At 45.7% G+C, this 26,142-nt stretch overlaps 1 protein-coding gene across 1 annotated transcript in view; it reads right to left on the minus strand.

Moving 5' to 3' along the window:
* Positions 1-26,142, minus strand: part of FBXL17 (F-box and leucine rich repeat protein 17) — a 933,678-nt gene that overhangs the window by 22,100 nt on the left and 885,436 nt on the right. The gene's annotated exons all lie outside the window — the stretch shown is intronic.

Below are 26,142 nucleotides of genomic sequence, written 5' to 3' on the forward strand. Positions count from 1 at the left end.
ATAGTCTGGCCCTCTAACGGTCTGAGGGACAGTGAACCAGCCCCCTGTTTAAAAAGTTTGAGGACCCCTAGACAGTGTTATCAAATCCCAGAGGTCAGCTTTAACGGAGTAGTTTGAGTTACAAGGTAACTGTGTTTAGATCAAATATACCAATTTTGGTTGGATGCCAGTGACTTGAATCATCTTGTAGCTCTTGAGGCAGAAATCTCTTTACCTAAAATCACAGCTCCGTCACTTGCAGGTCTCCCCTTTCTGACATATACATAACATCTGTGCAATTTAAGAGCATTCATTATATTTATGAATCAGACCTTTGGATTCTGTCCTCCTTTCAAATGCCTTCCTAATTATGTAAAACTTTTAAACCCTGCTAAGCTAAATCACTACTAAAAAACTGTATGTACGACATTTTTGATTAAAGTGGTTACTAGTATTACTATTGATCAACGTTTAGTACTCATTATCATACTCAATTTTAATATAAAATCCTGCATTGTACACGGTCTTGGTCATTTTTTTTAAAGTGTAAAGGCCCCATTTCCTAATTGGCTACACTGGCATACGAGGGCTACTTGAACAATACTTTAAATATGATTACATACTCAATTATTCATTGTAGGAATGATGTGGAAAGAGGGAATCATTAAAACCATAGATAAATGTGTAGGCACAAACAAATTACAGTATACTTAGACAGAGCCAATTACCCTTGTAGGCCTCTGCTGTAACTGTCACTAAAGTATGGTCTGCACATTCTTTTTTCCTTTAATACCATTTTATAGAGGCTTATTACCCAAGGAAAAAAAGAACCTTAATAAAGCTGAAATATGCAAGTGAAACCTAGTAAGAATTATTGTACAAATTACACAGCAGTGAGGAGATTATCATAGCTAAAGTATAGATATCTTCTTGTTACAGTAATATTTGTCGTTCTTTAATTACACTCATACATCTTGTCGATGGCAGGTTGATGCTGCTTGGCTAATTTGCCATCTTAATTGTTTTTTTTTTTCTCCAAACATTTGTATTCTCTGCACTAACACTGTGCAGTATTAAAGAGAAAAAACATATTGATAGGGTCACATTAAAGTTGTATGAATAATTTTACATCGTTAGAAATTCTATTGATGATCACTTAGCAGAGCAGACTAAAATTGCATTTTAAAGTTGTTGAATCCGTTTGAGTCTTTTGTTCAGATAATTAGTTGGAAACATTTTTGCACAACACCACAAAAGAGCTACAAATATATTTGTCTAGGATTCGGGCAATCCCTGTCTGGACAAGAAAGGAAAACAAGATCATCACTCAAGGGTTCTGTATGGTGGAGATTAGGTAAAAAGATGCAAAGAGATTAATTGTCCAAAGAACGCTCCTGGTCCAAAGAGATATGTCCCTTAACAGGCACAGTAAATTATGATGTAGATTTGGGCAGGATTCTATTAACCACTTAAGACCCGGACCAAAATGCAGCTAAAGGACCAGGCCCCCAGGCCCCTTCGGCACTGCGTCAATTTGACTGACAATTGCGCGGTCGTGTGACGTGGCTCCCAAACAAAATTGGCGTCCTTTTTTCCCCACAAATAGAGCTTTCTTTTGGTGGTATTTTTTGCGCTATAAACAAAAATAGAGCGACAATTTTGAAAAAAATCTATATTTTTTACTTTTTGCTATAATAAATATCCCCCAAAAATATATATAAAAAATATTTTTTTTTCCTCAGTTTAGGCCGATATGTATTCTTCTACCTATTTTTGGTAAAAAAAAAAAAATCGCAATAAGCATTTATCGGTTGGTTTGCGCAAAATTTATAGCGTTTACAAAATAGGGGATAGTTTTATTGCATTTATTTTTTTATTTTATTTTTTACTACTAATGGCGGCGATTAGCGATTTTTTTCGTTACTGCGACATTATGGCGGACACTTTGGACAATTTTGACACATTTTTGGGACCATTGTCATTTTCACAGCAAAAAATGCATTTAAAATGTATTGTTTATTGTGAAAAAGACAATTGTAGTTTGGGAGTTAACCACAGGGGGCGCTGATGGGGTTATGTGTGACTATAAAAGGGATCACACGATCGATGACGCCGCCACATTGAAGCCGTTTACACACGGCTCTCCCTGTTCTTCAGCTCCAGGGATAAATCGCGGGACTCCAGCGGCGATCAGGTCCGCGAGTCCCGCTGTCACGGAGCTTCGGACCGACCACGGCTGGGCATAAAGGACAACGTACCTATACGTTGATGTGCCCAGCCGTGCCATTTTGTCGACGAATATCGGCGTAAAGGGGTCGTTAAGTGGTTAAAGCATTATTAAACTCAACAAAAATGTATGTATTGCAGCATACCAATTCTTAGGCCTCGTACACATGATCGCGATTTTCGACAAGAAAAACACGTTTTTTTTTTCCAGCTACGCCGTCGTATCTCTGAGTCTGAGCCGTCGTATCTATGCGCCTGATTCTTAGAATCAGTTACGCATAGATTTCTATTAGATCCGACCGGCGTAAGTCCCTTACGCCGTCGGATCTTAACTGCATATTTACGCTGGCCGCTAGGGGCGTTGAGGCAGCACAATTCGGACAGTGATTGGAAGTGGGTCCAAAAGGAGAATTCAGAGTCCAGGATTACACCTAACACCCTGGCACATGGAGATGGACTGATAGTTGTGCCATCAATCTCAACAGAGAATTCAGGACATGTGGGGTGTGTGAGCTCGGTTTTGGATAGATTTAGTTTGAGGAAATGGTGAGACATCCATACTGGTGCTGTGAGATAGCACTAAGAAGCAACAAACAGTACAGTTATGAAGACCAAGGAAGTGGAGTTTTTTGATCAGGAGGGGGTGGTCAACTGTGTCAGAGGCAGAAGAGAGTTTCAAGAGTAAAAAGTACAGAATAGTGACCATTGGTTTTAGCAGTTAGTATCATTGGTAAGTTTTAGGAGAGCGGATTCTGTGGAGTGTTGCGGGCAAAATCCAGACGGAAGGGGGTGAAGAAGGTTATTTTCAGTGAGGTGGTAGCTCAGGCAGTTGTAGACAAGGGCCCAGATTCAAGTAGAATCGCGCAATATTTGCGTGGGCAAAGAGCAAATTTTTTTCTCTGCGCCCACGCAAATATTGCGCTTTGCCCGCGATTCACGGAGCAGTTGCTCCGTAAATTGCGCGGGCAATATGCTAAGCAGCCGGGCGCAAGGCTGCCTAATGTAAATGATCCCGCCGGGGGCGGGAATCATTTAAATTAGGCGCTCTCCCGCGCCGAGCGAACAGCGCATGCTCCGTCTGGAAACTTTCCCGACGTGCATTGCGGCAAATGACGTCGCAAGGACGTCATTTGCTTGTAAGTGAACGTGAATGGCGTCCAGCGCCATTCACGGTTCACTTACGTAAACGACGTGAAATTTGAACGTCGCGAGCGGGAGGCGCAGCTATACTTTAGCATTGGCTGCGCCTGCTATTAGCAGGAGCAGCCTTATGCTAAAGGCGCCGTACGGAAACTCCGTACCTTGCGTGAGAAGGGCCCGCGCAACTTTTGTGAATCGGTGGTAGTATGCAATTTGCATACTATACGCCAATCACAATGGCCGCACCCCCTAGCGGCCAATGCAAGAATGCAGCCTGGGATGTGAAGGCATAAGGAGGCTTATGTCTGTCACATCCTAGGCTGCAGTCGGTGTAACGAGGTTCCTGAATCAGGAGCACTCGTTACACCGGAGCAAGTAAGCCCTTGCGCCGCGCAACCTATGGTTGCGCGGGCGCAAGTGCTTCTTGAATCTGGGCCAAGGAGTTTGGAGGTAAAAGGGAGCAAGGATATGGGTCTTAATTTGTTAAGATTAGTGGGGTCCAGCCAGGGCTTTTAAAGTATGGGGGTGACCAATGCCTGTTTTAGAGGGCTGGGGAAGATGCCAGTAGGGAAGGAGAAATTCAAGATGTGATTTAGAGAGTATAGGATAGAGCAAGAAGGCCGTAGTAATTGAAAGGGAATGGAGTCCAGGAATTAGGTGGGCATTATAGAAAAGGTTGGTGACCTCCTCTATAGCAGCAGGGTTAAATGAGGTAAGTATTGAGTTTGCAGTTAATGCATCAAGCTGCAGTTGTCCATCTTTTTTTTTGTTTTTTTTTTTAACAACAAGGTTGGTCTTTATTAAGGCAAAAGTGGTACAGTATAAGGTACATTAGTCATCAATACAAAGCAGCATCGTAGGCAGACATGAGATACAGAAATCACAGCCGCAGGTGAACATTCCACAAGTCACAACACGGCAGGAGTACAGCTAAGCATATCCATCATGACGATTACCAAGTTTATCAGGCCGGGGACAGGGAGAGGGGGGGGGGGAAGGGGGGGGGGGGAGAGAAGACAGGGAGGGAGAGACAGTCAGCAGGCGCGGCAATACAATATCCAGGCTTGATCAAAGAGGATTTATCCAAGGCCCCCACATCCGCTCAAATTTCAACGGGCAGCCCCTATTCATGTACGTCATTTTATACAGCGGGAGAACTGCATTCACCGCATCCATCCACCCACCCACCGTAGGGGGGGTTCTAGAAGTCCATTTTAGTAAAATCGCTTTTTTGGCGTAGAAAAGAAGTAGTGACAACAGCAGCTTAACATACCGAGGCCTCTGCTCATCATCCTGCACCCCCAGGAGCGCCAGCTCCGGGGAGATCGGAAGAGACAGGTGGAGGCGCACATTAACTGTTTCAAAGACAGCGGCCCAGAAGTCTGACAGTCTGGGACATGTCCAAAACATATGCATATATGTTCCCACCGCCGTGCAGCATCTCGGGCAGTTAGGAGAGCGCTGCGGATATATCCCGTGCAGTCTCTGGGGGGTGAAGTACACTCTGTGCAAGAACTTAGCCTGAATCAGCTTATCTCTAGATGAGATCACCAGTCTATACCCATCTTCAAAGCACTCCTCCCATACCCCTCTGTCCAGGGACGGGACATCCACCACCCACTTGCCCCACAGAGCATCCATCTTAGGGGAGTTCTTACTAAGGATCGTCAAGTACAGAGTGGAGAGTGCTTTTTTAAGGGTGCTCTGAGCCAGCAAGTCCTCAACCAGGTCAGTCCGGAGGTCAGGGGGGGCCGGGAACTGGGCCCTGAAAGCATGCCGCAGCTGATGGTAGCGGAACAGCATCCAGGGCGCCAGACCGAAACGACTGGCGAGGGTCGAGAAGGGGAGCAGGGCTCCCCCACTAACAATGTCCCGGAGGACCTTAATGCCCGAGCGCGCCCACACCTGCGGGTCCGGTATAGTGCGGAAGTGTTTGAGGTTAGGGTTACCCCACAGCGGGGTAAAGGGGGACCATCTGCCAGGGGATTTAAAGCGACGTCTAGCCACGCCCCACACCCGCAACGTAGTCCTAGATGGACCCGGCAACAGGGGGTACTCAGTCGGACCCCGGTAAACCAGGTTGCTTAGTTCGGTAAGGGACCCCACAATAGCTGCCTCCAAACAGACCGCCGCATTGGCCCTGGACTGCTCAAACCACCACCTCACCGTAACTAGTACGGCGGCCCAATAATATACTAGTAGGTTGGGTAGCGCCAACCCCCCGAATCCAACAGGCAGTTGAAGGGTGGATCTGGCCAACCGAGGGGGAGATCCCCGCCACAGAAAGGAGCCAATGCAGCTGTCTAAGTCCCGAAAAACCGAGTTAGCCAGCCATACAGGGCAGTTCCGAAAAAAGTAGTTGAGTTTGGGCAAAAAAATCATTTTTAGGACATTGATGCGCCCCAGGAGGTTCAAAGGTAAATTACTCCATCGCGAGCAGTGTTCCTTGAGCCTGTCCACCACCGGCCTCAAATTGAGTCGGTAGTAGGACCCAAGTTCACGGGAAACCCTCACGCCCAGGTACACAAACTCCTCAACCCATTGCAATGTTGATTGCGGGCAAACCACCCTAGCCCTCTCGTCTAGTGGGAAGAGGGCGGACTTAGTCCAATTGATACGTACCCCCGAGAATTTACCAAATTCATCAAATATCTCCAGTGCTGATGTTAGGGAGTCAGCTGAGTCGTGGAGATATAGCAGAGTATCATCCGCATATAAGGATATTTTCTCCTCCAGAGGGCCAACCCGGAGACCGACCACCCGTTCGGAGTCCCTGACTAAAACCGCCAGTGGCTCGAGGGCCAGGGCAAAGAGGCTGGGTGACAAGGGGCACCCCTGCCGGGTTCCCCTCTGGAGGAGGAAAGTGTCCGATAGATGGTCGTTCACCCGGATCCTAGCCCTAGGGGACCTATACAGCATCTGGAGCCATCTAAGAAACCCAGGGCCAAACCCAAACCTACGCAGCACCTCCCACAGGTATCCCCACTCCACAGAGTCAAAGGCCTTCTCGGCATCGAGAGAGGCCACGACTCGGGTACCCCCATTGTCATGTTGTGCGTCCAGGTTCAAGAACAGGCGACGAATGTTGATGTCAGTGCCCTTCCCGGGCATGAACCCGGTTTGATCCACGTGTATCAGGTCTTCTATCACTGTAGCCAGCCTAATAGCCAGAAGCTTAGCTAGGAGCTTGGCGTCTGCGTTAATGAGAGAGATAGGCCTATATGAGGCACACTCTTCAGGATCCTTACCGGGTTTAGGCACCAACACAACAATTGCGTCGGACATCGAGTCAGGGAGAGTCCCCATGGAGAAGGACCGCCTAAGTAGTGAGGTGAGCCTGGGAGCTAGAAGCTCCTGGTGCACCGAGTAGAACTCCGTTGGTATACCATCCAGGCCGGGGGTCTTCCCAGCCTGCATGGAGTGTAGGGCCACCTGTACCTCCTCCAGGGAGATGTCCGAGTCAAGCCTCCTGCATTGTGCCTCCGTCAAGGAGGGAAGGGAGATCTGGTCTAGATAGGTAGTCAACTCGGCCGTAGTGTATGTAGCCCTAGTGGAGTATAAGGACTGGTAGAACTCAAGGAACCTAGCACCAATATCCTTAAGGGACATGAGTAACCCCCCAGCTTGATCGCGCACTTTCCCAACGTGGGTCAGAGGTCGCTGCCCCCTAGCAAGCCAGGCCAGCAGCCGACCATTCTTGTCTCCATATTCGAATACCCTTTGGGCACTCTCCAGCATGGATTTTTTGGTGAGGTCCACCCGAACTAGAGAGAGGTCACGCAGGGCATCACTCCATGACACATAGTGCTCGGAGTCTGGTGATCGCACAAATTCCGCCTCCTTCAATCTCGCCCTCTCCTCATGGTCCCCCAGAGACTGCACCGATTCACGCTTGCGCACCGCCACCCTAGCCGTAAAGTCACCCCTCAGCCAGGCCTTAAAGGCATCCCATTCCAGCAGGGGGTCTGCAGAGCCCTCGTTCCTCAGCCAGAAGTCACAGAGAGCCTCCGGCATCTCCTCCTGGATCCCCGGGTCCATGATCCAATATTTGGACAATCTCAACAGGCGCACACCCTCCACCCGAGATAGCCGGATAGTAACAGATACCGGAGCATGATCCGAGATGCCCTGAGAGAGGATCTCCACATCTCCTACCCTCTTAAGCAGTTCAGGGGAGGCAAACGCCAAGTCGATGCGTGACATGGTCCGGTAAGTGGTAGACAAGCAAGTATAAGCTCTGGTGGAGGGATGCATCTGCCTCCAGAGATCCGTCATGTGAAACGTCTCCGCCCAGCTGGCAAGGCCCTGCTGTTGCGGGCCGACGGCATGTAACCTGTCTAGATCCCTGGCCATAACCAAGTTAAAGTCTCCCACAACCAATACATCTGGGACATTGTACATAGTGATCAGTTGCATAAGAGCGTGAAGGACATCTAAGTCCGCAGGGGGGGGCAGATACACACCCGCCAAAACAATAGGTAGCCCCGAGACCAGGGCATGCAGCAGCACATACCTCCCACCCGGGTCCAACTTAACATCTAGCAGCTGAAAAGGGAGGGACCTGTGCACCAGGACACTAACGCCACGGGCATAGTTGGAATATGTCGCGTGATAGTGAGTCCCGACCCACGCCCTCTTCAAACCCAGGACACGGGATCCCATAAGATGCGTCTCTTGAAGGATGCACACCTGCGGGCGGAGCCTCCGCAGGTAGTTCATGACCAGGGAGCGCTTCACCGCAGAATTGAGTCCCTGTACGTTCCATGAAATTACGTTACATTGAGCCATGAGGGGTGGGAAAGGACTTATCAGGGCCTACGCTCCAATGACACCGACCGGAGCCGACACACCAGCGGGGCGCGGAAACGCCCCCCCCGGCCCGCCAGGTCCGGCCAGCACATCAGGACCGCGACTGTACCTCAGCGTGTGCACCCACATGAATACAAACAGATAGAGCATTGACCAACCAACCTTAATAAAACAACCCCCCATGAACCATCCGGCCAAACCGCGGCAGGAGAACACCCCTCCCCCCCACCCCCCACCCCGCGCCCCTCGGAACATTAAGGAGCGCTTGAATCCCCTCAACCCCATAGTTTAAAAAAAAGTCAACAGTTAACAGTTAGGGGGACGTGTAACCAGATCGGGACATATGCACCACCCCGTCAGTGAGCGGAAGGAGAAAGTAAAAGAAGGGGGAATAATCCAAGTCTCTCCGCGGGAGCCGTGGAGTGGTGTAGATCGAATGTATATTTGTAAAAGTTCTCCTGCCTGGGCAGGGGCACATACTTGAGTAATCCAAACGTTGCAGGCACCTAGGAACATAGGGATTGCGGGCAGTGTACGGGGCCGATGCCAGCATGACACTTACTCGGGCTAAGTCTCACTTCGGATAGTCAAGCAGGCTAATGGCCTCTAACAACCCACACCGGTGTCCAACGTGGCGCCCGACAGCAGGTGGAAAGGAGTCTATCCATCCCAGGGAGACATGGCAGCCAGAGCTATGCCTGGCGGAGTGGCGGGTAGGGGGGAACGGATCACCGTCAGGAGAATCAATGCAAACATTTCTCCCCAACCACCCCGGCCATCCTGGTAACAACAACGGCAAACGCGGCCAACAAAAGTCATAGGCAGGCACCACAGTACTCACTAGTAGACGACTCATCCACGCAATCCCAGGGAAGCAAGCACCGGTAGGAGTCAGTTCAGGGTATCCAGCCAGGCCGAGGCATCTTTGGGGGAGGTAAAGAACCGCACCGTCTCCCCGTCGACCACACGCAACTTTGCCGGGAACAGGACGCTGTACTTGATCCCCTTGCGTCTGAGAGCTGCCTTGACAGCATCAAAAGAGCGGCGCTGGCGTTGAGTCTCCATCGTGTAGTCCGGGAAAAGCATCAGCCTTACATTCCGATACGGCAGCTCCCCGGCCGCGCGGGAGGCCCTGAGGAGCTCATCCCGGTCCCTGAAGTTGAGCAACCGCAGGATAAATGTTCTGGGGGGGGATCCCTCGGGGCCGGGCCTAGGAGGGACCCGGTGGGCCCGCTCCACCGCAAAGTACGGCGACAACCGGGCCGCCGGTAGCAACGAGCGGAATAGCTCCTCCGCGAACTGAGCCGGGGCACGACCCTCCGCCCCCTCCGGTAGGCCCACGATCCTCAAATTGTTGCGGCGGCTCCTATTCTCGGCGTCTTCCGCCCGATACTCCAGGGCTTTGACTCTAGATTGCAGGGCCCTAATGGAGGCATCGTGCCCCGCCACCGCATCCTCCGTCTCGCTCAGTCGGTGTTCCGCCTCTGACACCCGGGATCGGATCTTGTCAAAGTCCTGCCTGATGAGGCTAACGTCGAGCTGAACCTCCTCAATCTTGTTGGTCAGGGCCGCCTGGCACATCGTAATAGCCGCCATCACCTCCGGGATGCCAGGGGGAGGCCGAGTCAGGTCCTCCTCGTGTTCTGTCTGCGACGCCATGTTGGAAAGGCGCACAGGGGACAGCAGGCCGTCAGCGACCGGAGTCGAGTCCTTCGGTATAAACGCTGGAAACTTCAACCTCTTAGGCTTCTTTTGGCTCCCCAGGGCTTTAGGAGGCATCTAGTGCACCACAGAGCCCCTCAGATAGGCCCAGGCAGTAGAAAGGATGGTTTTAACGGATCGCACTCCAGGAGAGCTCAGAGAGCACGTCTGCTCAGTCCGCCATCTTGGCCACGTCCCCCGCAGTTGTCCATCTTTAATCACAGCACTATGAATATCTTTATGGGTCTGTGTAGATGGGCATCTTTGTAAAACTGCATTTGAATGCAGCGCTGCTGAACACACATGCATTTGCAAAACAAGTTGTCTGTTGATCTGTTTTGCTTTCAATTTAAAAGGCACATTAATAGAATATGTTGCATCCAAAGAAAGGCAATGCAAAGCAGTTTAATTGCAAACTCTGAACTGTCATCAACAATACAACACTGAAGTCAATAGAAAAGTGATGGCTTGCAATTGACATGCGTTTCAACAATCAAATCAAATGCAGGAAAACAAGGCTCACTTACAAGTTCCTTAAAGCGGATGTGCCACTAAACAAATATATTAAAAGCCAGCAGCTACAAATACTGCAGCTGCTGACTTTTAATATAAGGACACTTACCTGTCCTGGAGTCCAGCGGTGATCGCAGCAGATGACGAGCCGATCGCTCGTCACCCTGCTGCTCCCCCCTCCATCCACGGTGAGGGAACCAGGAAGTGAAGCGCTCCGGCTTCACTGCCCGGTTCCCTACGGCGCATGCGCGAGTCGCGCTGCGCCCGCCGATTGGCTCCCGCTGTGTGCTGGGAGCCGAGTGTTCCCAGCATACAACGGGGGACGGACGGGAAGGGGAAAAAAAACCCGTCCTTTGCCCGTATCGTAGGGCCGGAAGTGGGTGCAGATACCTGTCTGTAGACAGGTGTCTGCACCCCCCTCCCCCCTGAAAGGTGTCAAATGTGACACCGGAGGGGGGGAGGGTGCCGATCAGCGGGACTCCACTTTAGAGTGGAGATCCGCTTTAAGAGATTGTAGACTAAGTCTGGTACACACAGTTTTTTTTTCATTCAACCCGAAAAAAAAACCATCAGCTCCGGTCAGAGCCGATGTACTAACGATCTCCCTCCCCTAAGCTGTTGTGTTCTGACAGACTAAGACTAAAAACAGCCTTGGCATTATATTAACACCAAAGCTAATTCAATAAAATCATGAAGGTTAAGTAAATAATTTGTATAGACTGCAGTGAATTCTGCAATTAGATTTAAATAAGGACTTGGTTGAGGTTAAGTGGTCCATTGGAACTTATACCAAAGCACACATATCTGAAAAAAAGTTTTTTGTACTCACTGTAAAATCTTTTTCTCTGAGTTCATGGACGGACACAACCTTAATCTTGACAAAGTGAGTATTAGCCTTCATTCAGGAGTGACTAGGCAGAAACTTATAGAAAGTGTTAAACACATCACACACCATACAGTACCACCCAGGGGGTGGTCCCTCTGGGTATAAACCCTCTCTCTGCATCTCGCAGATCAGTTCGTCAAAAAGCAGTACAAACATAAAAAGGAGGGGTGGGTGGTATGTCCTTCCATGAACTCAGAGAAATGGATTTTACGGTACAAAAATTCTATTTTCTTTTTCGTTCATGGACAGACACAGCCTTAATCTTGACAAAGTGAGACGTCCCAAAGCAGTGTCAAAAACGAGGGGTGGGAACAGCATTAAAACAAACTTCACCCCAAAACAAAAACAGAGCTTTTCAACGGAGGAGTTTCAACTCTAAACAGCCGCCTGCAAAACTTTGGAAGAAGCATCCGAAGATGCACTCACATCAACCTTGTAGAATTTAGTGAAAGCGTGAACGGACGACCACGAAAGCCCAAGAGGCACCTATTGCCCTGGTTGAATGCGCCGTGACAGGAAAGCCCAACCTTTTATGGCATAAGCCTGAATCACTATCTGTTGGATCCACCTCAAGATGGTGGTCGACGAGACTGCCAGGCCCGTCTTAGGGCCAGCCACCGAAACAAACAGTGAGTCTTACCTCCGGAACTGAGTCTGACCTCCGGAACGGAGCAGTTGTCAGAGCTTGGACAACGTCCAAGGAATGCAAAGCCGCCTTTTCAGGATGCGACAAATGAGGACACAAAGATGGAAGCACAATGTCCTCATTGAGATGGAAGGCCGAAACGACCTTCGGCAGAAAAAGAGGCTGCGAATGCAGCACCACCTTATCTTTGTGGAAGATCAGAAAAGGAGCCTTGTTGCCAGCTCAGAAACCTGTCTAACTGACGTAACAGCCACCAAAAAGACCACTTTCTGAGAAAGTGTCAACAAGGGAATCTCCCTGATGTTTTCAAACGGCGGTTTCTGAAGTACCGAGAGGACCAGGTTCAGGTCCCACGGAGGTAGTGGAGGACGGACCGGAAGGGGCCACATGCCGAACCCCCTGCACAAATGTACTCACTAGAGAGTAAGCCGCCAGGGTCGTGGAAAAAAGACAGTCAGGGCAGAAATCTGCCCCTTGATCGTACTTAAAGCAAGCTTTTGGTCCACCCCCTGCTGAAAGAACAGCAGGACTCTGGAAACCGAATAAGTACGCAGATTCCATGTAATTTCCTCACAAATGGATATGTAGGCCTTCCAAGTGCGATGGTAAACCTTCCTAGGATAGCTTCCGAGCCCTCCTCATGGTAAAAATCACTGAATCTGACAGGCCCCGGTCTCTTAGCATCTGGCTTTCAATAGCTATGCCGTTAAAGCCAGCGACTGTTAAAGCGGTGGTTCCCCCTAAAACTAATTTCTAACAATAGATTCGTAAGACCCGTTACACTGCGGGTAGGCTGGCTTTTTTTTTTTTTTTTCGTACATACCGAGATCTCCCCGTCTCGTCCCTTGGCGGTGGGCGTTCCTAGTTGATTGACGTTCCTCGGACGGGCGCGTACGTGACGTCACGACTTTCCGAAAGAAGCCGAAGTCGGCTCTATACGGCGCATGCGCAGCGACGTTCGGCTTCTTTCGGAAAGTCGTGACGTCACGTACGCGCCCGTCCGAGGAACGTCAATCAACTAGGAACGCCCACCGACAAGGGACGAGACGGGGAGATCTCGGTATGTACGAAAAAAAAAAAAAAAAGCCAGCCTACCCGCAGTGTAACGGGTCTTACGAATCTATTGTTAGCAATGTGTTTTAGGGGGAACCACCCCTTTAAGCAGGATAAAGTATGGGACCTTGCAACAGCAGGTCCTCTCTTAGCGGTAGATGCCGAGGGACGTCTGCTACTAGACGTACTAGGTTGGCATACCAAGGATGCCGAGGCAGATGAGGAAGGAGCTTTAGAGGAGGGAAGGCATAGATTAGCTGGTACTGACTCCACGGTGCCAACAACGCATCTGTCGCGTCTGCCCATGGGTCTCTTGACCTGGCCACAAATCTCAATACCTTCCGATTGAGTCGAGACGCCAGGAGATCTACGTCTGGCGTGCCCCATCTTTGGCAAAGGAGCTGAAACACATCCGGGTGCAGAGACCATTCTCCTTGGTCCAGCATCTGACGACTCAGGTAGTCCGCCTGCCAGTTTTCCACACCCGGAATTTATACGGCCGACAGGGCCGTTACGCTCCTTTCTGCCCACCTCAGGATGTGGGCAACCTTTGACGCTGCAGCCAAGCTTCTTGTTCCTTCTTGATGGTTGACATACGCCACCACCGTGGCATTGTCTGACTGGATCCTGACTGGGCACCCCTGTAGCCTCTGAGACGTGGAGAGGCAAAGCCAGATTTCATGAAGTTCCAGGACATTGATCGGCAGGCGGGATTCCCCTGGAGTCCAGCGACCCTGAGCCGACTGAACACCCCAGACTTCCCCCTAACTGGCAAGGCTGGCGTCCATCGTGATCACCATCCAGTGAAAAGAAAGGAACGATTTCCCAGACAAAAGTGCCAGTGATGTCAGCACCAAACCAGGGAGGTCCTGACTAGGTGGCTCACCCAGATTTGACAATCCAGGGACGATGGGCACTTGTCCCATCTGGACAGAATTTCCTTCTGCAACACTCGCATGTGAAATTGAGCGTACCATGAGGCCCAAGACTCGCATGCAAAAGCGGAGTTACCTTGTTTAGTCTGGACACAGGAGGGTCCACTATCGGAGGAGAGGTCCATTTTTTCAGGAAACTCTCCTCAAGAGGGTAACGCACTGCCAAATTTTTAGGGACTGAAAAAACCTTCTGTGGTTTGTCCCACTCCTTGTATAAAAGTTTTTCTAGATAAGACACACAAGGAAACACCTTAGCAGTGCGGGTTGGCTTACGGAACCCAAAAGGGACTGAGTATTTTACACTGCGGTGATCAGATCACCTACCAGAGCCTTTTCGCATGCTGACCCGGATCCGGAGTCATCCTGAATGTCCGGTCGATCTTGGTCCGCATCCTCAGAGCCAGGGTCATGAGCCGTAGCTGGACCCGGCTCCACATCAGAGTTGTCCCCAGAAGATGGCAGGGGGAAGAGGCGCTTTTTACCCCCCGTGTTCCCATGTGCCGCTTCCACCTTGGCAACAAAAGCATCTAGGATTGCCGACATAGCGTCCGATACATCGTGTGCAGGGGCATCAATTGCTAGCTCAGGTGTTTCAGAGGAAAAGGCATCTGCTTCTGACGCCATGCTGACTCCCACAGGGACTCCAAGGCAAGGTCAAACAGCCCACCCTCCTAGCTGTGAGAGAGACAAGGGGTTCCCCCCAGAGGACTCACAACCCTTGAACATTATAGCACGGCTGCCGTCCACTTCCTACTTGAGCTGCTTCCTTGTCAGCTGTCTGTGTCAGTCTGACCACTCCGCATCGTGTGTCTGCAAGCTTGTGCCATTTAAATGATGTGATACGGCGTGGGCCGCGAGAAAATGGCCGCCGAGCGGCAGATAGAGGCAAAAAAAACGATGTGGGCCACAAGAACATGGTCGCCGAGTGGCAGATAGAGGCAAAAACACAGCATGGACTAGAGCACAGCGTGGACCACAGGCAAAATGGCCGTCGATTAGCAGATAGAGGCCAAACACAGCATGGAGAACAGGCAAAATGGCCGCGGAGCGGCCGATAGAGGCCAAACATGGCGCCGACAACAAAAACATGGCCGCCGAGCGGCAGATAGAGGCCAAACCCGGCGTGGACCACAGGAAAAATGCTCACCGATTAGCAGATATAGGCCAAACACAGCATGGAGCACAGGCAAAATGGCCACCGACAGCATGGAGGGAAACACACAGGTAAGCAAACTTTTCATGGCAGATCATAGCATTTGTAAGCGGACATACAGTGCACTTCCCTCACAGGTGGAGTCCCCCAGGTGAACCCCAGGCCCCAGCAGCCAGCCTAGCTCAGAGAGCCCAGGGAGGAGGGAAGGGAAAGGATGGAACCCCCTACTCGACCTCTCCGGGAACGTCCAGCTATGTCCTCATGCCGAAGCAGGGGATTACTACTTACCCTTCCTGCGTGGATTCTGCTGGAAGCATCCCAAACAGACCATCTCCTGCATGGTTTACAGAGGTGACTGTCGGCCCGGCCGATGCGACTCGGCCTTGTAGACCGGTCATATGCGTGCCCTGGAGTGTGTAGCTCACCGGCCACCCGTAGAGCGACAAGCATGTCGTGGATGACCCAGCGCATAGCTACGGTCGGCACACGCTCGATGGCTGAAACTGGGGAGACAACAAGGATCTAGGATCCAGCCTTTCACCCAGTCGGCGGTTGATCGTAGATCACAGGAACAAAAATAAAAAATTCAATTTGGAATAGATCTCCAGGCCTATGGGCTCAAACGGAGCCATGTCCTTTGCTAGGCAGAAAAAAACTGATCTGCGAGATGCAGAGAGAGGGGTTATACCCAGAGGGACCCCCCCTGGGCAGTACTGTATGGTGTGTGATGTGTTTAACACTTTCTATAAGTTTCTGCCTAGTCACTCCTGAATGAAGGCTAATACCCACTTTGTCAAGATTAAGGCTGTGTCCATCCATGAACAAAAGAGAAAACTAAAATTGCTATTTTGCCAAATAATTTGGTAAATAATGCAAATAAATAGCTCAGCAACAACAAGACAGACACAGATTGTAAGACTATGGGGTGTCAATGTAAGCCCGATATTCACTTTACTTCTTGTGTCCGATGCAGCCATTGCTAATGGTGCCCCTACTGCAATGGATTCTGCCTAAGCATGTACTGTCCAATTTGTCAGCTGACTTAAATGAGGTCAAATTGTAACACACTAATGCAAAGCTGTCTAAAGAAAGAAGTGCTCAGTACAAAGCACTAAAGAGTATGTAAGCCCAGCATTTCATATTCCTGATGTGGCTGCTGTACCATGTATGACAAATTATCCTGTTTGCTTTGTATTGCTTCCTTTGTGGGAAATTCCTGGGGCTCCAGCCAGTCCATCTACTTTCCGAATAAAATCTGACCATACTAAGCAGGAGAATACTTTTTGGTCTGTTCTCTAACTATGCTGGGAACTCTGTGTGCTCTCCTCCAATGATTATACTTGTCCCGACACCCCCCGGCATAGCTTTTTACTGGGAAGATCAGCAAACTGCTGTTTCTCCTCCCCCAGCTTTTACGTAGTTGAGAACAGATGGAATGTGATCACTTTAAAAAAAAAAGGAGAAAAAAAAAAGGTATTTATGTTTTTATATCTATACACAAAGTTTTCGCCTTTCATTTCGATTTTAAAATGAATGGGTTGTTTTACAAGGACAGGGTTTACAATCATTTTAAAGCATGTTATCATAGTAATGAAGCAAAAATAACAAATATCTTTGTAAATAATAACCCTCGACTCATTAATATACGTTTTGAAATAGTCAAATGGAAGCTTACAAATTACTATGAACTAGAGGCATCATGCCAGTTTTCTGGAATTGTGATTTGGCATCTGTCCATATATGTGCGACAACCAAACAGAGATAGCCTAGGAATGTTCTTGTGGTGCATTGGGGTACTATGCCACATATTGTGAGATAGTAATAAGTAGCACTTGCCACGGGCAGTTTATGAGCATCTAGAGATACAATTTGTTTAAAGCTGTTAATAATTTTAGACAAATACCCGTGTAGGCTATTACAAATAACTCTTTCACAAAAAATAATTGGACAATGCGAACTGTATTCTCCTTGCCTATACCACCAGAACTGATATCACAGACTTTGTAATCACAATCCCAATCAATGTTTTATGCACAAAGATCATGATTTTGTTCCCATGGTAAGGCTAACAGGGATATGTGATATGTTAAATGGGTTATAATAATAAACATACTAAACTTGACTAGCCGATTATTCAAAATTTATAAAGTCAATTTACGAGCTAAAATCACAGCAATTTTTTCCAAAGGGATCAAATCCTTCCGTTTATTTTCCTTTACATATGTCAAATGTATAAAACAGCTGTTTATCATTAATGATAGTCATTCTGCAATGAAGTATACTAAAAGATTAACCCATCCTAAAACTCAGTGAGTCTCCTAAAGAGCCCATGTAATCATGACCATCAGGCATACTGCAAGTCTACGGTTGTTCTCATCTCCACATGAATTCACGCCAATGCACTCCCAATTCCTAAACACCAACTAATAAAATCCTGAGGATTTGGGAGTGGCAGGTTATTTCTGCATAGGCTTTGCACAAAACAGGGCATAAATATTATTTTCCTAGTCTTTTTCTAAGTAAGAATGTTATTTTGAAAGGAACTTTTATTAAAATGAGAAGCTAATAGAAAAGTAATATAATAGCATATGAAGCTGTTTGACTAATGGATTGGACTGCAAAGCAAATAGATTGCAATGCACTATGTAATGTAAATCTGCAAATGCGGCTGTGTGGCTGATAGTTCATAGTGTAAACCAGCACAGGGCATTTTACTGTGTATCTCATGGAGTTCATCTCATGGATCACACTAAACTATACATTTTAAAATAGTTAAGAGTTCCCTCAGCTATAAAAGGTGGTATTTACTATTATTTTGGACAATTTTTTATTCACTGAACTATTTATTTAACTCAAGTATTGATAATCAATTAAAGGAGTTACAGACTAAAATATAACTCGCACAAGACTGGGACACTTCTAATATTGTGACCAGAGCACATTTTGTTGTATGTTATGGAAAGATGTAACAGCAAACCATTACCTAGTAATTCCATGTTTCTGTTTCAAAATTCACTGGGGTTCTACTGAATATCAAACCTTTTAAACTGCACAACTGATGCAGAACTAGGTAAAAGTATCAGACTTTCTTTATGTTGGCAAGTAATATCAAAAAACATTTTTTTTTTTTTAGTATATAAATATCATTTACTCTATATTAAAGTGGATATAAACCCACGCTCATCCTTTCTAAACTACTGCCATAGTGCTGATCTATAAGGATATACATGCCTTGTGCATGTATCCTTACCTGTCAAATGTTTCCCCTCTGTCTGTTATAAGAACTGAAAAACTGCAGATTCTGTGGGATGATCTGTTGTCTGGAGCTCTGTGGGTGGAGTCGTGATGTCAGTAGACTCACCTTGTCAACATGCATTTTTTTCCTGTGTATTCCTTAAATTCTGCTATGATCACCAACATCCAGTCAAAATCCAGAAAAGTAACCACATGACTTCAGAAAAGGAGTGTGGGGTGGGAATTAGAAAATGTCTGTCTCCAGGCTAGTGCATGAGATATGTAAATAACCTGTCACTCACAGCGAGGGGGCGGAACGGACTAAGGTTTTTCTCTGTAAGTCCGTTTTTATTTCACTGAACAATAAAAGAGGATTGCTCAGAGCTGGATTAACTTGGTGTGGCAAGACTGGGCACATATGATAGGAAATCTTATACTGTACATTGTGACTTAAAAAAAAAAAAATATTCGGGTTTACATCCACTTGAAAGGTTTTGGTGCAGCTGATCCGGACTCCTTTGTCATTTAAACAATTACATCATCGCCATGAGTATTTCATACTTTGCCTAATTATACCCAATAAATAAATCACTTTCTGCACCTAATTAAGCATGATTAAGCACTACCTACGAGTGAGAAACGCGTTGGCTGTTCTGTCTTTGTGGTTGCAGTGACTGTGTGTGTACAGTTGAAAATAAAAGACAACTTTTTTTTAAGTCATTTTGGAGTGCGGCTGTCCAATTTTCTTCCTTCATTTCGCCATTGCTACACGCATTGCCAGCACCTTGGTAATCCAACCGTCCTTGATTGCTCACGGGGCTCACCTGGTGCGGTGAAAAAATCTCTACATGAATTGGTATACGCAAATTTCATGACTGTTATCAGAAACTTTTTTCCAGAGGGTAACTCGTATATAAAACAGGTTTATTGTATATACATTTATAAGGAAATTATCCAGATGCTTTCAGAAAAAAAAAAAATACTTAAGCCTTTCTATTGCAAAAGTGTTTCCACTTAAAGCATGAAAAGAAACTCAACAACTGTCTTTCAGAAAGCATGATATGATCAGCTACGTACATCTCCACTGAAACTAGGTATCTTCCTATAAACATTGTGAAAAAGCCCAGTGGTGTGGAAATATTTTTCTATGTGTTTTGACATTTAGTGCAAAGATAGGAAATCTTATTTGTTTTTATTATTATTATTATGAAGTTCTAGTATAAAACAGGCCTTGCTGAGATAAAGAAGCTGGACTGCTCAATCACTGGGTGAAATCACATACTGCACAAGTAAACAACAGTATCTTGCCATAGTTCCTCAGAGTATGGAGAACTTCAGACAAATGCTACATTAGGCTAGGTTCACATCTCAGCGGGTGGGCAATGTATACAATTTTGTCCGACAGATAAACAGGCTGCACTTTAGCAGACATGCCAGGGGGCCATTAATTACTAATGATATGCCATGCTATTCGGTCAGATGTGATGTTATTGATTTATTGTTGAACAAGCAGTCAGAAGACAAGGAAGTGACATGGGTGCAGGACTGCTTACCTGGGAAATAAGTGTCACCTACCTAACTGCTCAGTATGTGTAAATCACAAGGCTGGCTGTTCAGAACTACACATTTTTTGCCAAGTAAAACAGTAAACATAAGGAATGTATTTAAAATGTGTCATGGGTTTGGAGTTGGGAATAACCAATAAACAAGGGCTAGAACTATAAGGTGTTATTAGACACATACTGTACAAGGAATTTTAAATGTACCTCAAGTTCAACTAGACAAGTGTAATAGACACATTCTTAGTACAGTAAATCCTTGGTTTGAGAGTAACTTGGTTTGAAAGCGTTTTGCAAGACAAGCAATATTTTTTAATACATTTTGACTTGATATACAAGCAATGTCTTGATATAAGAGTAGCGTCATGTCACAACTGAGTATAAAAGAGAAGAGAGGAACCTCTAATGCTGCGTACACACCATCACTTTATGTGATGGAAAAAAACGACATTTTCTGTGAAGTAAAAAACAACGTTTTTGAAACTTCAATTTTTAAAAACGACGTTGCCTTCACACCATCGTTTTTTCACAATGCTCTAGCAAAGCGAGGTTACGTTCACCACTTTTTTTTCCATTGAAGCTCGCTTCATAACTAGCTTCTGGGCATGCGCGGGTTTAAAAACGTTGTTTTAAACGTCGTTTGTTGCTACACACGGTCAATTTCTGTGAAACAAAAAACAACGTTTTGAAAAACGACACATAAAATTTAAGCATGCTTCAATTTTCTTTGTCGTTTTTCACAAGACATAAAACTACATTTTCCCCCACACACAGTCATTTAAATTGACGTTTTTAAAAATTACGTTTTTTTTCATCACATAAAGTGATGGTGTGTACGCGGCATAAGTGTAACAGTATGATTACATTTAATGAAGGTACAACATTTAGACACTCACATGGTTGATGATTAAAAGAGACACATCGAAGCATGCAGACATCCGGGGTAAAGCTGTCCACATAGATCATTCTCCTCACCGTCATTGACGTCGTCCCTTCCATGCTGCGCTCCACCGGCGGTTCAAGCTTCGCTTTCAGATTGCTCTACTGCAAGGTAGTCTTCTAGGTCACAATTGCAGACTGACAGCAGTGAGAGACGGCGGTGTGGGGAATGGTCTCTGTGTCCAGCTGAGTGGATCGCTTTACCCCTGATGCCTGCATACTTAGATGTGCCTGTTTTAATCATCAACCATGTGAATTGCTAAATGTCGTACCTTCATTAAATGTAACCATATTGTTACAATTAGAGGCACATTTGCTCTCTTTTATACTCTGTAGCTCCTGCTGGATTGCTCTTCTAATCCCTTTGTGGATGGACATTTTATGGTTACACAACTTATCACATTGCTATAATCTTTTTATATGGACTATAAACTGAAGGACTTATGAATAAATGGTTGTGGAACGAATCATTTGAGTTTCCATTATTTCTTATGGGAAAATTCACTTGGATATACAAGTGCTTTGGATTACAAGCATGCTTCCGGAACAAATTATGCTCGCAATTCAAGGTTTTACTGTATATACAGTAAAAAAAAAAAAAAACGGTAAAATCAAGTTGCACCATTTACAAAACAGATAACTGAAAATCATTATATATATGTTCAGATCAATAAAATGTTGTGGATCCATATGTCCAGAAATATAACAAAAAAAGACTCACAAGTGGGAACCAAATATGGTATACACAAAACAACCCCCCCCCCCCCATGACCTCAGGCCTCCAAAATCCCACAGGACAAAAGCCATTTCCCATGCAATGCTCTCCACAAAAAGGCAGCCCCCAGAAGTGACATCTGCTCTTTTACAGGCTGAAGATACTCTTGTTACAGGTTGTAACCAGAAGCGACAACCAAGTGAAGCCCAACCATCAGGTGGAAGTCACTCACCAAGCCCTTTAGAATGCCCAAGCATTCCAAGCTATTCCAAAAAGGTGTTCACACCCAAACACCAGCCAGGAGTCACCTCCCCAGACCGAAACTAAGGAACCCATCTCTGTCCCGCCTTAAAATGCATCCGGTACAAGCCAAATAGAGAGGCTGTTTAATTATAGATTTTAATATACACATCATTGTTGATACAGTACAAATAACAACTGTGTGGGGTTTTTAATTTTTTTATTGTATATTATATGCTATTTGTATAATCATATTTTTAATGATAAATTAAAGAACAAATTTTAAAGTGTACATGTGTTACAATATAAGTCCGGGGTATAATTTTCCACCTGTGGAAATGATTTAGCAACTTTGTAAATTCCACTTCTCTGTTCCTTCATGTTACTGCTGTGACTAGAGATGAGCTCTAGTGTCCTCCAAACTCATCTCTAACCCAAACTCCAAACACTTTTTTGTACCAAAAGACATGTGTGCCAGGTTATTCCCAGAGGACATGTAAGTATGTGTGATTACTGCGCTATCATTAAGGTAGGGAAGATAGCTGCCAACACTGCAACATGACAAAATTGTATAAGAAATTAAGGTAAAAAGTGTAGCGCTATAAAAAACAACAAATATAATAACAACAGTCATACAATGAAGTGACAACGTGTTAATAGAAAATGCAAGTGAACGTTGATGGTTCTGGGCAACAATAAAAGTGCCAGCGTGCTGGTATGAATGTGATAATTGTGCAGATCATACACTAAAACTTGCCAATGACATAAAGTGCAGAAATACAAATGTAAAACAAGTAAATAATTAAAGTTCATCCAAATGTGGGGATCACCAAGCTAGGGTAAATGATAGATAACTCGGATAAAAAGTCTATATGATGACAATAAAGGATCATTGCTGTTTGTAAGGCTCACCAAAGTAGTACTCTTCGCGGAATGTGTGGACTCTAATAACAGCGGCAGAGAGTAAAACACACACAGTAGTAGGGAATCTACGGAAAAATCATGGAAACAGCAGGCTCAAATGATTAAGGCAGGTGATCAAGCATTGAAGAAGTAACTTTAACCGACCATCACTGGAACTCTGGAGATGGTGTGCCAACATCTCATCCACCACAGGTGTGCATAAAAATGATTTATAAAACAAAAATGCTCCACATAGTGTGGGTAAAAAAAATGGATATATTTATTTTAAAATGAAAATACAAACACCAATGATGATGTGTACAAATTAAAATCGATGTGATCTAATGAAATGATCAAACATAGCGCAATGTATGGTGAGCTGGCTCACTAAAACCCTTACCCCCAGCTGTCCTATTGGATGAAACGTATCGGTTTTTGGTGAACCTACATTATGAGAAGCATTTTTTTTTATAAAAAAATGTTATGCACACCTGTGACGCATGAGACGTTGGCATACAATCTCCAGAGTTCCAGTGACCTCTGGAGTTACACCTTCCTTGCCTAATCGGCTGTCTTGATCATCTGAGCCTGCTGTTCCCATGATGTTTCCATGGATACTTCTATGCATATTTGACTCTCTGCCACATTCTGGTCCACACATTCTGGTAAGAGTACCTACCCTCCCTTCTGGGTGGTGGATGTACAACTTCAGTGACCCTTACAACCACAATGAACCTTTATTGTCATCATATGGACACTATCCCAGATATCTATCATTTTACCCTAGCTTGGTGATCCCCAAGTTAGGATTTAGATGAACATGAACTTGTTTTACATTTGTTTTTCGGCACTTTACGTCATTGCCAATTTTTAGTGTATGATCTGCATAATTATCACATTCATACCAGCACACTGGCATTTTATTGTTTCTCAGAACCATCAATGTTCACTTGCATTTTCTATTAGCACATTGTCACTTTATTTATTGGCACTTACGGAGTCATCTTCATTGAATGACTGTTGTTATATTTGTTGTTTTCTATAGCGCTACACTTTTTACCTTCATTATTTCCAGAGGACGTCCATGTACATCTCTAGCGAAGACATTTGAAAATTATAAGATACTGCTACATGAGAAATTACTGTTCACAACGTGGCAGGAATTAAATGTTTTTGTGACTGATCACCACTTTAGTGACCAACGTATCAGATCTAATAGTACAGTAGATATACAAATACCCACTAAAAAAATCATGCATAATCACACCTGTAATCCTCTCAACTTGCTTGCCCTTACAAATGGCCAGAGAAAAAATTGCTAAAGAGTGCTGAGAAGCTACTCGGCTACATGTTTCCACAGCATTGTCCCTTCAACTGCAAGGGTGGTTCTGCACAGTGCACGTTTAGAAGATATTTACAGTTCCTATAGGTAAGCCTTATTATAGGCTTACTTTTAGGTAAAATTCATGCATGGGACTTTATCCCCACTTTAAGAATGGGTAACAAGGGACAGCATCAAGACAAAACAAAGCTTAGGTTTCAGAGGGGTTAAATAAGGAAAAAACAATAAGCATGGTTATGGTGTCTGCAGTATGGCAGACAGGAAGAGGGTACATCACACACTTAGGTTAGGTTCAGTTAACGGATCCTTTTAAAGAGAAACTATCACGTTAATGTAAAGAAAAAAATATATATATTTTAACTGTTTTAATGTTTATTTTTTCACTATTTTTTACAAATAATCGTTTAACACTATGTGCACTCATGATGGCAGAGCATTATGGATTTTCCCCCCAAAAAAAGACAGTACAGTGGGAGGGTTTCTTTATTTTTTTAGCTAGTGCAGCTGTACATGGTAGCCAACCAATCAGCTTCTAACTTCAGCTTTTAAAAAACATGTTTTTTTTTTTTTACAAAAGGTGAACTTATCCTTTAAATTGTCTACACTATAGAGCAGGGGGACAGCATTTGTCCTGGAGGAAGAAAAGAGCAGGACCATCCCAGGTTATTTAGGTGGTGAGTTGGATCAAGCATAGACTTCTATAAGTTGAGGATCCAGTACATTGACAGTAAGGCCCCTTTCACACTGGGGCGGAAGCCGCGGTGGTGGTATAGCGCCGCTAAAAATAGCGACGATATACCGTTGGATTTGCCGCGGGATTCGGCTGCTAGCGGTGCGGTATTAACCCCCCCCGCTAGCGGCCGATAAAGGGTTAATACCGCCCGCAAATTGTCTCTGCAGAGGCGCATTGTGGGCGGTATTGCTGCAGTTTCCCATTGTTTTAAATGGGAAGGAGCGGTGAAGGAGTGGTATACATGCCGCTCCTCTCAGCGCTCCAAAGATGCTTTTTTTCTCTCCCGCCAGCGCATCGCCTCAGTGTGAAAGTGAGTATGTGAAATTGAGTATGCAGTGCAGGAGTTTTTCAGGCGGTATAGCAGCGCTATTTTTAGCGCTGTACCGCCTGAAAAACTCCTCAGTGTGAAAGGGGTCTTAGTGACTGCACAAAGCAGTCTTGTAACTGCAGGTCATCCAGAGAGCTCACAATGTGGACACCATGAGATCCAAGCATAGCCAAGACAGGGGCCCATACTTTCATGAAGACACATGAGGTCAGAGATATGTCAAATGGTAGAATAATGAATGCAAAGTGCAAAAGAGGCCTAAAAAAAAGGGGTGTCCACAACCCAATGCAGAGCAAAAAAAAAAATGGCTGTGCAAATAAGGAGGTACACAAGGTGCTACCCACAAGGGTCTACTCATGGATCAGGAGATGACTAGGGCATCAGTGTCAAATTTTTCACAGGATGTTGTGCAACAGTATACGAGAGACCTAACAAACATGGGGTACATCCAGAGGGGAATGGCCATCTATGATAGGTCATCATAGGCCACTGTACAAACAAAACACAAGTGAGACATTACCAACAAAGGTTACTCACAAACCCACTACAGAGCAGGAGGAGTTAAACACTGGAGTAGAAGGGGTTAACGGCCGTCCATTACTAAGTCAACATAGACTACTTCACAAACAGTATACAAGTAAAATATTATCATCAAAGGATAATCACAGACTCACTGTGAAGTAGGAGGGGTTAACAACCATCTGGGACTTAGTCAACATAGGCTAAAAGTAGTGCATAATAACCCCAGGGGTGGGTACTCACAACAGTCACATGAGATCAAAGCGAAAACATGCTAACCATGCATTGCGCTCATGGCCACTGGGTTCTTGTAGTGCCTAGCAATTGCCATGCTGCAAGCAGGAGCGGAGAAAAAAAACTGTCTATTTTATGCCATAGAGGTAAAGAAAAATCATGTATACAGGGCTTGGGAGATTAACAGTGTGCACCAATGCCCCTTAGTGGTGGCTAGAGAGACCTTCAGGGAGATATTACCTCAGAAAACAAACAGTGTCAAATTCAAACTGATAACGTGCCCAAGTTGGTGCTAATGCCTATGGCTGTGACATATTTTAAATGATCAGGCTGGGCTCCAATATATGCCAGGGGG

Source organism: Rana temporaria, chromosome 1 (assembly GCF_905171775.1).
Source record: "Rana temporaria chromosome 1, aRanTem1.1, whole genome shotgun sequence".
NCBI classification, from domain to species: Eukaryota; Metazoa; Chordata; class Amphibia; order Anura; family Ranidae; genus Rana; species Rana temporaria.